Source organism: Schistocerca serialis, chromosome 2 (genome assembly GCF_023864345.2).
Source record: "Schistocerca serialis cubense isolate TAMUIC-IGC-003099 chromosome 2, iqSchSeri2.2, whole genome shotgun sequence".
NCBI classification, from domain to species: domain Eukaryota; kingdom Metazoa; phylum Arthropoda; class Insecta; order Orthoptera; family Acrididae; genus Schistocerca; species Schistocerca serialis.
In genome coordinates this window covers 318,752,257-318,766,508 of record NC_064639.1, presented here as the reverse complement: position 1 = coordinate 318,766,508, position 14,252 = coordinate 318,752,257, and positions in this window count along the sequence as shown.

Here is a 14,252-nt window from a genome sequence, read left to right as displayed (position 1 = left end):
AAATGCACATTTTAATTTCGGAAAATTAAACGTTGTAGGATCGTGCTGCAAGTGTGATTTTATAAGTTCATTATTGCGTAGTCTGTTGAGACCGGATCTGGTAATTTTTTCCTTTATTCTGTCTAGCATGGTCTTGGTTTTAAATGTTTAGTGAAGTTAGTTTGTTGGGAAGACATAGCGTAGATCTCCAGCTATTCGAAGCATCCTCCGGTCGGCAGGTAGACTTTTTGCGTTTGGTCAGATGACATGATCCACACTTGAGATCATTATTCGAGAATGGGTCGGACAAATATTTTATATATAAGAAGGGTAATGGTTGCTGCACTCCACTTGTTCGATGTTCCATGAGACGTACCAAATTGAGTCGACTTTCAGCTTATTTAATTTTTTTAGTCGCGCTTTTCTGACAATTTAAGAGTTTATCGTGATAGATTCCAAGGTATTTTGACGTTTGGTTGTGCGGTAATTTCTTGTTCCCAAAGCCGAATGTTAAGTTTGTGGAAGTCCTGTTGTTGACGATTAGTAAGATTTCTATATCTGAATAGGACAACTCGACTTCTCGTTGTTTTAGATCGGATTTCCACTTACTGAACCAGGTTTCATGCTGCTCATGTAGCTGTTGGCTTGTTTTTTGATTGCACTGCAGGTGGGTGCATTACACCAATAAGTGGTGTCATCCGCGTAAAGAGCTATACCTTCATTTCATCACCTGGATCTTGAGATGTTAGCTGTGTATATCCCCACCTGGATCTTGGGATGTCAGATGATGGCACCCTGAAGGATTCCCGCTTTGGGTGCGAAGTAGGATGGTTTCTATTTCCAATGAGGTTAGCTGTTAATTGTTCTGTTTCAGGTGGGAAATTGTATTTTAGACTGTTTTGGAGAAGTCCCGCATGCCATACCTTATCAAAGGCGCATTCTATGTCCAGAAAGGGGGGGGGGGGGCAGCAGTCGCATCTGTTAAACTGCAGCCTTTAATAATGAATCAGCGGTATTGTGAATGTTTCTGAAACCAGCTTGTTCTGCCGGCCGTCGTGGCCGAGTGGTTCTAGGCGCTTCAGTCCGGAACCGCGCGACTGCTACAGTCGCAGGTCCGAATCCTGCCTCGGGCATGGGTGTGTGTGATGTCTTCAGGTTAGTAAGGTTTAAGTAGTTCTAAGTTCTAGGGGGCTGATGACCTCAGATGTTAAGTCCCATTGTGCTCAGAGCCATTTGAACCAGCTTGTTCATGTGGTATAATGCTGTTATCTCCTGCAAATTGTTTTAATCTGTTGTTAATTATTGCCTCAACGATTTCGCCAATAATTGAAAGTAGTGTGATAGGTCTGTGTGAGTTAGGGTTGTTTTTGGGTTTTCCAGGCTTCGAAATCATCCTAACATGAGCGTGTTTCCATTGGGATGGTACAGTCTTTTTGAGTTAATGCTGAGTTAATTAAGAATTTAGTGTTGAGAACGTTCCTGTGGTAGACGTAGTTTGAGATGAAATTGTCCAGTGTTGTCATCTCCAGGAGCTGGATTTTTGTCGCTTAGTATAACAGATGCCATATCATATTGTTATTTCTTTCAATAGTGCATGGTTGGCTTGTGTGGTATTTTTGTACAGAAGTGAATGAAGTTCCCTAGTATAATTTCCTCTTGGTTGTCGTCAAATTTGGGGTTCTGTGGATGCTCGTGTATTTTTTCAAGTAAATCGCGGAATATTTCAGCCTTCCTCCTTTCGTTTGCCATGATGAGCTAATCGGTTGGCAAAGCCGTTCTTAGCTGACGGTTTTGCCCATGATTCTCTTGAATTTGCTCAAAAGGAGAGTGGGGTTTTGTGGGTCAAGTCCTCGTGACTCACGTTCCCATTTATTTGCTCTGAATTGGCGAATCTCTGATCTGACTTGATTGTTAAGACGGCTCCATTCCGTTTTTGCCTCTTCATTAGGTTGTCTTGTAATATATCTGTGTAATTTTCTTTTTTTTATTAGGTTAAGAATGTGTGTAGGAAGCCAATCCTTATGTTCTATGATGGTATTTTTTTGTGAATTGTTCGCTGTATTAAGATTTTTAGAATCGATTTAAATTTTCCTATTGTGGTTGTCATTTTTGACTCGGCTAATAGCCGTTGTTTTTATGATGATGGGAAGGTGATCGTTGGAAATGCTTTCACCTATTTCCACTTCACTCCAGTGACTAGCAATTTGCGATCTGCAAATAATGTGACCATCTATGGAGGTTCCCGTGTGATTGATGAAAGTAGATGAATTATCTTCTGGGTAGATCATATTGCCGTTTATAGTTGCAGTGAGGAGATCGCCGTTTTTGTTCTTGGTTTTGTCGCCAAGAACAGTGGATCTGGGATGAAGGTCTCCTGTGATGATTGCTAGGCCAAGTGTAGAGGTGTAACAAAGAGACCTATCCTCAGTGGGAGGTATATTTACAGTTGCGAAGAAGATCGGCTAGCTATATTTTCCTACTGTTATTAAGACAATAACTTGATGAGTGTTCAGTTTTTCTGGTACATCATGTCTTACAGCGACCAGTTGTTTTGTATGAAAGATGACGACCCCTCCTTGTGAATATCTTCCTCTGCCTGTTTTGGGTTTGTCTAATCTATGACATACACAATCGAGAAGACATATGTCTCTGCCGAAGAATTTGGTTTCGGCAGTTCCAACAATTGTAATGTTTTGTTCCCGAGCCTGTTTTTCTCTCTTTTTTGTTGAGAAAGCGTTCAGTTACAATGTTTTTTCTGGACGTGAATGTGAAAAGATTGTCAAATTTGTAGAGTTAGCGATAGATTCGGCTTAGACAGATGAGTCTGGCAGCTTCCTGATGTAGATGTGTATGTTGTTCCAGGCGTGTGTAACCTCCATACCCCGCCAGAGGAACTTTTTGGAGCCTGTTTTTATCGTTTCAATAATGAGAGATCTGTGTTCCGGAAGAATATTGACTAGTGCAGTGGTGAATGCTCTCAGAAAACTTTAAGTTTGTGGGCATTTCTGGACGGGATAAATTTGTTCATCAGTGCACTTGATCTTCTCTGTTCTCTCGGCGGAGATGGGCTTCTTCGGACTTTCGGAGCAATTTGGATCAGCAATGAGGTACCATTGCAGTTTCTGCATTTAGATGTTTCCTTTCTAGAATCTAGTTTCCGGTTGAAAAACACGTGAGGTGCACTACATTTCGCACATTTGGATACGTTGTGACAGTTTTCGGAAGTGTTCTAAAACTGCTGCATTTTTTGCATTGTTGGATGATTCAACATTATGTAGTACGCAATGCATCCTGCAGTGGTATTCAAGACGTTTTCTGCGGTTTTCTTGTGATCAGTGATGACACGTATTTTTTGATGAGTCGTTTTGTGAGCCGCGAGTAGATATCCGTTGCTTTTTTGAAGTGGTATCCCTGCTTTTTTAGTTCATCTTCGACTTCCGCATTGGTTACGTCGTGATCGACGTTAGTGATGATGACACTTAGGAAGGGTCCATTTGGATTTCAATCGGGTTGTGGTTTATTGCTTGATTTTATTGTCTTGATAGTTGCTTCTGGTCTATAAGTGGTGCCAATTGTGTTTGCTTTGAAAGTCCAGTTTGGTAAGTGGTGAGTTTGACACTGGTCTCTCTGAAATTAAAGTCAATCACGAATTGTGCAAGGCTGAATTGCCCCAGTGCTGTACGAAAAGACTTGGGACTCAGATTTTCAATGATAACAATTCTAGGTTGAATAGACTTTACTGGGTTTTCACCGGATTCTGGGGACGCACTGGAGTTTCGTCTCAAGTTAAGCCTGGAGTGTACCTTTTGAAAACCTTCGTTGTCATGTATGATGAATCTCAAGAGATTCCGTTTCGTGAGGAGAATCGTTGGTTTGACAAAGAGTATACCAGGCTGTGGGTCGGACTGAGACTGTTGAGGTTGCTGAGATTGTTGGGGATCGGTTGGTTGCGTCAGATTTGTTGTTTCTTAAACAGTGGAAAACCCAGGGTGGAATCTGTTTTTTTTTTTTTTTTGGATGATTCACAAACCTGCAGAACCTACACTCGAGTGTTCTAGTTGTGACCCTAAACTCTGTGTCTTAACCTCGGCAGACGCGGGCAACCTGTCCTCGGACAGGGTGCTGACCTGCAGCACACCCTTTCCAAATTATCCATCCGTAAGTCTGGCTATTCACACTACTAATGCTAGCTCTAGTTCTTCCTGACAGGAAGCACAACTACTTTGCTTTTTCTTACAGTGCGGCGATAAAGAAAGTCTGTACTCAACGAAAGAGACTATACAGGCTTGCATACGCATTTAAATGAGGCCGCTCGTAGTACTGTATATGCGCCTGTGCGAGCGTGTTGATGGCCAAAGGCGAGACTCGCTTCCAGGTCGCGATGGTTCGCCCTCTATCGGACGTGTCCAAATCGACCTGTCTGGTCAGCCGGTGATTCTTCCCAGTATGTTGTGGCCAGTATTGTTGTTGTTAATCTCTTTGGCGGATCGGTCGAAGTAGCCGTAGCGGGACACGATGCTGTCTCTGCTCGGTCTCTGTCTTGTTTCTCACATATGGCTACGACGTGAAGTGGCGGTCACCGCAGAACCCGTTGCGTGACAGGCATTTTCAGAGTGACAGCGAGGTGTTGTTCAAGGTGGAACGCTTTCTTCACAACTAAAGTGCAGACTTCTACAACCAAGGTCATCCACCATGGGTTGTCCGTCCCCGTTAGCTGAATGATCAGCGCGATGGTTTGTCAATCTTCTGGGCCCGGGTACGATTCCCGGCTGGGTCGGGGAATTTTCTCCGCCCAGGGACTGGGTCTTGTGCTGTCCTCACCATCACCCTATCATCCTCATCGACTGCAGGTCGCCGAAGTGGCGTCAAATTGAAAGACCGGCACCCGGCGAACGGTCTACCCGACGGGGGGGCCTCAGCCATACGATTAAATAAAATAAATCCATCATGGGCAAAAATGTGTCGCTTAGAAGGGTGAATATATTGTCATACACGGCAATGTTGCAGCGCAGTGGTACGTCGACGATGTTCTACGCCCCTTTTTGTTGCCCTTCATGGCACGCCATCCTGGGCTTACACTTCGCAAGATAATTCCCTCCCGCGCTCAGCGAGAGTTTCTGCTGCTTGTCTTCGTGCTTGCCGAACCCTTCCTTGTCGCAATCGAGCACGTTTGGAGTATTATGGGCAGGGCCCTCCAAACAACTCAGGATGCTGACGATCTTACGCGCTAATTGGACATAATTTGGCACGGTATTCCTCAGGAAGACATCCAACAATCCTATCAATCAATGGCAAGCCTAATAACTGCTTTCATAAGGTGCTGAGGTGGACCAACATATTATTGACTTTCTCATCTTGTGAAGCTCTTTCTCTTGAAACACGTACACCTGGTGAACGCTGTCTCGTAGAATGAATTCGCCTAAAACACACTGGCTCCATCCCAGGCCTCATTGTGTGGGGCGCAATAAGATACAACACCCTTTCATCTGCGATATTTCTGGAGGGGACGCTAACCGGAGCTCGGTACTTGCAGAACATTGTTAGACCCATTCTTTTGACGTTTCTGCAACAGGCGTATGATGTGTTGCTTCAACAGGATAATACTTGCTCGCACACTGCCTGTGCTGCAGGACGTGCAGTAACTTCCCTGGCGTATGTGTGTGTGAATTCTTACGGGACCAAACTTCTCAGGTCACAGGTCTCTAGACTTAGACACTACTTAAACTAACTTATGCTAATAACAACACAAACAACTATGCCCAAGAGAGGACTCGAACCTCCAACCCGGCCGTTGTGGCCGAGCGGCTCTAGGCGCTTCATTCTGGAACCGCGCTATGCTATGGTCGCAGGTTCGAATCATGCCTCGGGCATGGATGTGAGTGATGTCCTTAGGTTAGTTAGGTTTAAGTAGTTCTAAGGTCTAGGGGACTGACGACCTCGGAAGTCAAGTCCCATAGCGCTCAGAGCCATTTGAACCATTTTTTGAACTTACGACGGGGGAGGGGGGGGGGGGGGGGGAGCCGCGCGGGCCGTTACAATGTGCCCGAGACCGCGCGCGGCTAGCCCGCGCGATTCAACTTCCGTTCTGGCCAGCACGATCTTGAAATTTGTATAGAATCGAGCAAGTTCGGGATATGAAGGGTCAAGAAGGATTCGTGTGATTCGTCAACCATGAACTCTTACAGAACTACGTGACCAGGTTCTAGGCGCTTCAGTCCGGAACCGAGCGACTGCTACGGTCGCAGGTTCGAATCCTGCCACGGGCATGGATGTGTGTGATGTCCTTAGGTTAGTTAGGTGTAAGAAGTTCTAAGTTCTAGGGGTCTGATGACCTCAGATGTTAAGTCTCGTAGTGCTCAGAGCCATTTGAACCATTTTGAGCTTAACTAACCTAAGGACATCACACACATCCATACCCGAGGCAGGATTCGAACCTGCGACCGTAGCAGCAGCGCGGTTCCGCACTGAAGCGCCTAGAACCGGTCAGCCACAATGGCCGGCTGCCATAATAACGCTTCAGTGAATTATAAATCCTTAAAAGGCTGTAGTACGTAATTTTTTCCGGCAGTTTATATGCACTTTTGTGGAAACAATTACAACGTCTCTCAATGTCGCACTAGTGTCACAGTTTACCTTGAATGATGGAAAGCACGTGGTGAGACGTACGTCAGGCCCATTTTTTCTTGTGTTTCAGTAGATATTTGCAATTTCCTTATTTCATTGTGCAGATAGTCACACCTAATGACTACGGCACGTAACGTCTTGCATACGACGCCCATTGTCAAGAGAAACCAGCGGGTTATTTACCATTGCAAAAGAAAAGTATTTTTACATCGGAATTTTACGCATCCGTTCGACAGTGTTCCCAAATTAGTCTAGTCTTATATTCTTTTAGCGATATGTAAGCCCGCAGCTCATGGTCATGCCGGCACGGTAGCTCAGCGTGTTCGGTCAGAGGGTTGGCTGCCCTGTGTCATAAAAAAAAATTTAAAAAAAACTGCGTGAATGGATCAATAATGAACTTCAACGGGCGTCAGGGGACGTCCGCCACGAACAATTACAACGAACTATAACGAACAAAATGAGATTAAAAAAGAAAAATGGTCTTCCGGTAGTGTTCTCGCTTCCCGGGCACAATGGGACTTAACATCTATGGTCATCAGTCCCCTAGAACTTAGAACTACTTAAACCTAACTAACCTAAGGACATCACACACATCCATGCCCGAGGCAGGATTCGAACCTGCGACCGTAGCAGTCGCACGGCTCCGGACTGAGCGCCTAGAAGGCACAGGGTTCCGGGTTCGATTCCCGCCGCGGTCAGGGATGTTTTTCCTGCCCCGTGATGACTCGGTGTTGTTGTGTCGTCTTCATCATTATCATTTATCTCCATTACGGTCGGAGGAAGGCAATGGCGAACCACCTACGCTAGGTCCTTGCCTAGTACGGCGGTGCGGGTCTCCCGCATCGTCCCCTACGCTCCTCGGAGTATGGGTCCTCATCATCATCATTAACGAGGACAGTGAAACACGAAGAATAAACAGCAATCCAATAGCGATTCACTGGCGCTGCGTTCTTGGCGGTGCAGTCAGCGCGGGCGAGGACGGTGCTGTCGCTGCTAGAGCACTGGTTATTCTTTGTTGCTGTCCTTGTTAATACACGTCGGTGAACCATGTGTCGCGCTAGATTAATCTGGGACCGCTCTACCGGATAGGCACGTAAAAGTCCGCTTTAAAAATCATTTTGTTCGTAATGAAAACAAAATCGATGCCTTCCGTCGATACTGAGCGTCGAATGAAAGATGTTACAAAAACTATTTATTTGGACTGACTCCAGATACACAACGCGAAAACGAAATTGCAAATATCTGCCGAAACACCACAGAAAATGCGCCTGACGACTCTTAGGAGAGACACCCTGTATGTACACTGCAGAAAGCGATCGCTTACTGGCTGCGGAATGAAATTCACTCAGAGGTTTTAAATAACTAGTAATTGACCAGGGGAACTGAAAAAAGTTGGATACTACGTTATATAGCTGACTTTGGAAAACTAAATCAACATGATAATACATATCCAATCAGCGCATGCGCAACATATGGCAGTTAAACTTCTTGGTCATTGTACACTGAGGTGACAAAAAGTCATTGAACAGCAATATGCTCGTATACAGATGGCAGTAGTATCGCGTACACGACGTATGAAAGAGCGTTGCATTGACGGAGCTGTTGCTTCTACTCTGATGATTTATGCGAAAAAGTTTCCCGCGTGATTATGGTCTCGCGATGGTAACTAACAGACTTTGAACGTGGAATGGTAGTTGCAACTAGACGCATGGGACATTCTGTTTCCGAAATCGGTAAGGAATTCAACAGTCCGAGATTCACACCGTCAACAGTGTTCCAAGAATACCAGGTTTCACATATTATCTCTCACCACTGATAACGATCTGGCCGACGGCCTTCACTTAGCGACGGTGAGCAGTGGTGTTTGTGTAGTTGTCATAATAACAGAGAAGCAATGCTGCGTGAAATAAGAGCAGAAATCAGTGTGAGACGCAGGACGAACGTATTCGTTAGGATAGTGCCGCGAAATCTGGCGTTAAAAGACAATGGCAGCAAAGGACCGTGGCGGGAGCCTTTCTAACAGCACGGCACCGCCTACAGTGCACACCTTAAAACCTGTCAGCACTTGTTCATCTTCGCTACTGTGAAACACATCTCCTCTACTGAACAAGGCTCATACGTATTAACGTATGCATTTTATTGTCCATGTCTACTACATATTTCTTTTCTGTTTTGGTCCATACTACTACCACTGAAAGTTGCCTACCCTACAATCTTAGCAACAACTGCCCCAGTACGTGTGTTCCACTGTCAGAGATAGCAGAATGATTTTCGTCAACAACTTTCAACTCGTTTGTTTCCGCTACGGAGACCCTTATTTAAAACTGATACATTTATCCTTCTCCACCACCCTAGAAAATTTGTAACATCATTACGGAATCATCCTGTATATACTACACATACAATTACAGCCGCCGCCGCCTATAACTTTGACGCCGTGTAGCGTCGTTGGCTGACGTTTCCGGATATGGGTTCTGTTCAAAATATTACGTATTCACTCTCCTCTACAAGACCTAGAAGTTTGTAACGGGAATATACGCTACTGGTCATTAAAATTGTTACACCAAGTGGAAATACAGATGACAAACGGCTATTCATTGGCCAAATATATTATACTAGAACTGACATGCGATTACATTTTCACGCATTTTGCGTGCACAGATACTGAGAAATCAGTACCCAGAACAACCACCTCTGGCCGTAATAACGGCGTTGATACGCCTGGGCATTGAGTCAAACAGAGCTTGGATGGCGTGTAGAGGTACAGCTGCCCATGCACCTTCAACACGATACCACAGTTCGTCAAGAGTAGTGACGCGTATTGTGACGAGCCAGTTGCTCGGCCACCATTGCCCAGACGTTTTCAGTTGGTGATAGATCTGGAGAATGTGCTGGCCAGGGCAGCAGTAGAACATTTTCTGTATCCAGAAAGGCTCGTACAGGACCTGCAACATGCGGTCGTGCATTATCCTGCTGAAATGTAGGGTTTCGCAGGGATCGAATGAAGGGTAGAGCCACGGGTCGTAACACATCTGAAATGTAACGTCCACTGTTCAAAGTGCCGTCAATGAGAACAAGATGCGACCGAGACGTGTAACCAATTGGCACCCCATACCATCACGCCGGGTGATACGCCAGTGTGGCGATGACGAATACACGCTTCCAATGTGCGTTCACCGCGATGTCGCCAAACACGGATGCGACCATCATGATGCTGTAAACAGAACCTGGATTCATCCGAAAAAATGACGTATTGCCATTCGTGCACCCAGGTTCGTCGTTGAGTACACCATCGCAGGCTCTCCTGTCTGTGATAAAGCGTCAATGGTAACAGCAGCCATGGCCTCCGAGCTGATAGTCCATGCTGCTGCAAACGTCGTCGAACTGTTCGCGCAGATGGTTGTTCTCTTGTAAACGCCCCCATATGTTGACTCAGGGATCGAGACGTAGCTACACGATCCGTTACAGCCATGCGGATAAGATGCCTGTCATCTCGACTGATAGTGATACGAGGCCGTTGGGATGCAGCACGGCGTTCCGTATTACCCTCCTGAACCCACCGATTCCATATTCTGCTAACAGTCATTGGATCTCGACCAACGCGAGCAGCAATGTCGCGATACGATAAACCGCGATTGCGCTAGAATCCGACCTTTATCAAAGTCGGAAACGTGATGGTACGCATTTCTCCTCCTTACACGAGGCTTCACAACAACGTTTCACCAGGCAACGCCGGTCAACTGCTGCTTGTGTATGAGAAATCGGTTGGAAACTTTCCTCATGTCAGCACGTTGTAGGTGTCGCCACCGGCGTCAACCTTGTGTGAATGCTCTGAAAAGCTAATCATTTGCATATCACAGCATCGTCTTCCTGTCGGTTAAATTTCGCTTCTATAACACGTCATCTTCGTGGTGTATGAACATCCCGTGTGTCCAGTACTAGGTCTCTCGAGAAATCCGTGGTAATTTTGTAAGTTATTACCTTCTCCAATTCGAAAATAATTATGAATTATGATATTATCGGGAAGTTGCCATATTAGTTTTCTGATTATCTTGACGAGTATACTTGCAAATCGCCATACCACTCACACGAAAAAGAGTGTATCGTTTAAAACCACCATCAGATGCTGAGTCGCACGAGCAACCTGGGGGGGGGGGGGGGGGGGAGGTGGGGGGACACCCACGCCTGTGCAGAGGAAACAAGTCGGAAAGTTCCCGTGATGGTGGAAGCGTATCCTTGTCATTGATGCTTATGTATAGTCTGCCTCATGTCCATGATCGGGGGAAGGAGAGTGCACTGCGCAATATAGCACTTGTGGCCTCTCCATTTATTTCCCACTGTTCTTTCTATGCGTTATGTACCCTCGTTCTAAATTCGGGATACGGTCCGATACGTTGAAATCGGGTGTAATGTAACGTATTGCACACAAATAAGCGGGAATCGCCGTTATTGTCTTATTAGAATATTGCCTACAAATCACATCCATTAAATATCTGGGGGTAAACGAATGGAAAGACTGAAAGTGGAATCGTCTCATAAAATGAACAGTAAGAAAGATAGAAGCCCGTCTAGGACACACTGCAAGAATCCTCACGAAGTATAGTCCATCCACGAAGGAGGTAACTTACAAACTGTCGTTCGACCAGTAACTGGGTACTGGTCATCAGCCTTGGTCCTTTGCCAGATATGGCTTATAGGGGACTCAGAGAAGATCCAAAGGGGAGCAGTGCGTTGCATCACAGGTTCACTTAATGAGCGGGAAAGCGTCAAGGAGATGTTCCTCCAACTCCAATCGTGTATCACAGTGTGTCTTACTATTGAATCGGTGAGTTAGAAGAGGGGTCACGCCCACTTTGTTTTTCAAATTCCGTTAAGGTTTTTTTGTCTGTACGCATCGTTTTGTTTAACAGAGGGTTATTTCCCCCCGACAGATGTGCTAGTTAAGAGGGTACTGAGTTAGACAAGGGCCATGCCCGTATAAACACACGTATAAAAAGAAGAAAGCAGATGATGTAAATCAAATTCCACAGTACATACCCGACGAGCCAAAAACTATTTTATAACAGCATTTGCCAGCGACCAGCGAAGGGTAGACAAGATAAAGATGAAGCGTGCCCACCATTTTCTGTTTTGCTGTATTTTGCTTGTGATTGTCTTTTGAGTACGTTATGAATAAACCTGTATGCTCGTAACACACTCTTTTATTGCTACAATGAATGTGAATAATATAAACTTTCATTACAGAATCCTTCCGCTACAAATAGTACGCCAGTTGCCTCATCAACATCATCAGGATCGAAAAAGGGTTATCTCCAGCACATTCAGACTCGTTTACTGACCACACTCGGTGGCTGAAGTACCTTGTTATGGTGCATATTGTTATCCTGGCGCCAGTTCCTAAATGGCAACTCAACGACATCATGGTTGAAACAGTTGTGTAGTAAAACAGTTTTGTGTCTCCTGAAAAATTTACTTTATGGGTTATGACCCATCCTTCCAACTCAACGTTTCTATTGAAATTTCGAGAGGCTTCGTTCTTAAAATAGTCAAGCAGTATATTTCTTCCTAATAATAATAAGTGCGTATGTCTTGTGGAAAGACCACGAAGCTAAAATTAGAGATTCGAGCCCATGCGGAGGCTTACGATTGTTATCGTTCTTCGCGCTCACCGTTAGCGACTGGAACAAGAAAGGGGGGACGTATCCGTGGTACACAGATTACCATCCGCCACAAATCATCAGGTAGCTTGCGGAGTTAAATGCATATGTAAGTACCTGGCGACTTCTGCGTGCGTCGCGACGTTGGGGCCTCTTGTGAGGAGTTGGCTGTGTGTGTTCACGGGGGCGTAACTTCTCATTTTCCGTATATTCGCTTCCTAAACGGCGAAATTCTTCCGCTTCTTCCTCTATAACTGCTCAGACGTGAGCGCTAGGTCAGCAGTGTTTTTGGGAGTGTTGCAAATCAGAGGTTTTTAACACGCAGCGCTTTCCGCGCCGAGGCAAGTGGTAAACGTGACGGCAGAAAAGTTGTGAAATAAGGAGGGAAATAATTAAGGAGTGTAATGAAAGGCGCGACGGCGTGCTACTTGGCGGGGAAGTTGGCCGGCCGTCTGAGGCAGCAGGGAGCGGGCCTATCGCCAAAGTTGGCAGCTCGTTCAACTCTGCGGCCAAGTTCTCGCGAGAAAACAGGCCGCCTGCCGCTGACACCTACCGTTTTCTGTGTGAGTGTGACACACACGTTACCTTAAAGTATACAACTAATAGCGACTGCAACACTCTTAATTAGGAATTTTCTTTCCATACATTAACTTAGTATTATATAGCATAGATAAGCTTCACAAAAAAGTACGAGAATTTAGTTACGAAACACCTTAGTAGTCAAATACTCTGAGAAAACTTCGACAATAATAACAGACAAAATCTGCTGAATATAGAGGATACCTTTTACTTTTGAAACCAGCAGTCCAAAACACAGATTGTGATTTGTGTCGGATCTATAAAGGTAACGGACACTGCACCGACAAACCAATGGCAGAAGCTCTTGTTGTCGTCTTCAGTCCCTAGACTGGTTCGATGCGCCTCTGCATGCTATTCTATGCTGTCCAAGCCTCCTCATCTACGAATAACTGCTGCAACTTACATTCTTCTGACTCTGCTTACTGTAGTCATCTCTTCGTCTCCCACTACAATCCCCTCCGGTCCGTCTATCCACACCCGGCCCTCACACTTCCCTCCTTTACTAAAGTGGTGATCCCTTGATGTCTCAGAATGTGTCCTATCAACCGATCTCTTCTTCTAGTCAGGTTGTGCCACAAATTTATCTTCTCCTCGATTCTATTCAGTACCTCCTCATTAGTTACCTGATCTACCCGCCTAATCATCACCATTATTCTGTAGCACTACAGTACATTTCAGAAACTTCTGTTCTCTTCTTGTCCACACTGTTTATCGTCCATCTTTCACTTACATCCAATTTACATGGCTACACTCCATACAAATACTTTCAGAAAAGGATTCCTAACACTTAAATCTATATTTGATGTTAACAAATTCCTTGTTTTCAGAAACGATTTTCTTGCCATTGCCTGTCTACATTTTATAACCTCTCTACTTCGGCCATTTACCCTGTTCATCAAATAACAGAACTCATCTGCTACTTTAAGTGTGTCGTTTTGTTATCTAATTCCTTCAGCATCACCTGATTTAATTCGACTACATTCCATTATCTTTGCTTTGCTTTTGTTGATGTTGATCATATATCCACCTTTCAAGACATCTTATATCCACCTTTCAAGGCACTGTCCATCCCGTTCTTCTAAGGCCTTTGCGGTCTCTGACAGAATTACAAAAATGGCTCTGAGCGCTATGCGACTTAACTTCTGAGGTCATCAGTCACCTAGAACTTAGAACTAATTAAACCTAACTAACCTAAGGACATCACACACATCCATGCCCAAGGCAGGATTCGAACCTGCGACGTAGCGGTCGCTCGGTTCCAGACTGTAGAGCCTAGAACCGCACAGCCATTCCGGCCGGCCAGAATTACAATATCATTGTTAATCCTCAAAGTTTTTATTACTTCTTCCTGAATAACTCCTACTCCAATTTTTTCTTTTGCTTCTTTCACTGCTTTCTCATTGTATAGATTGA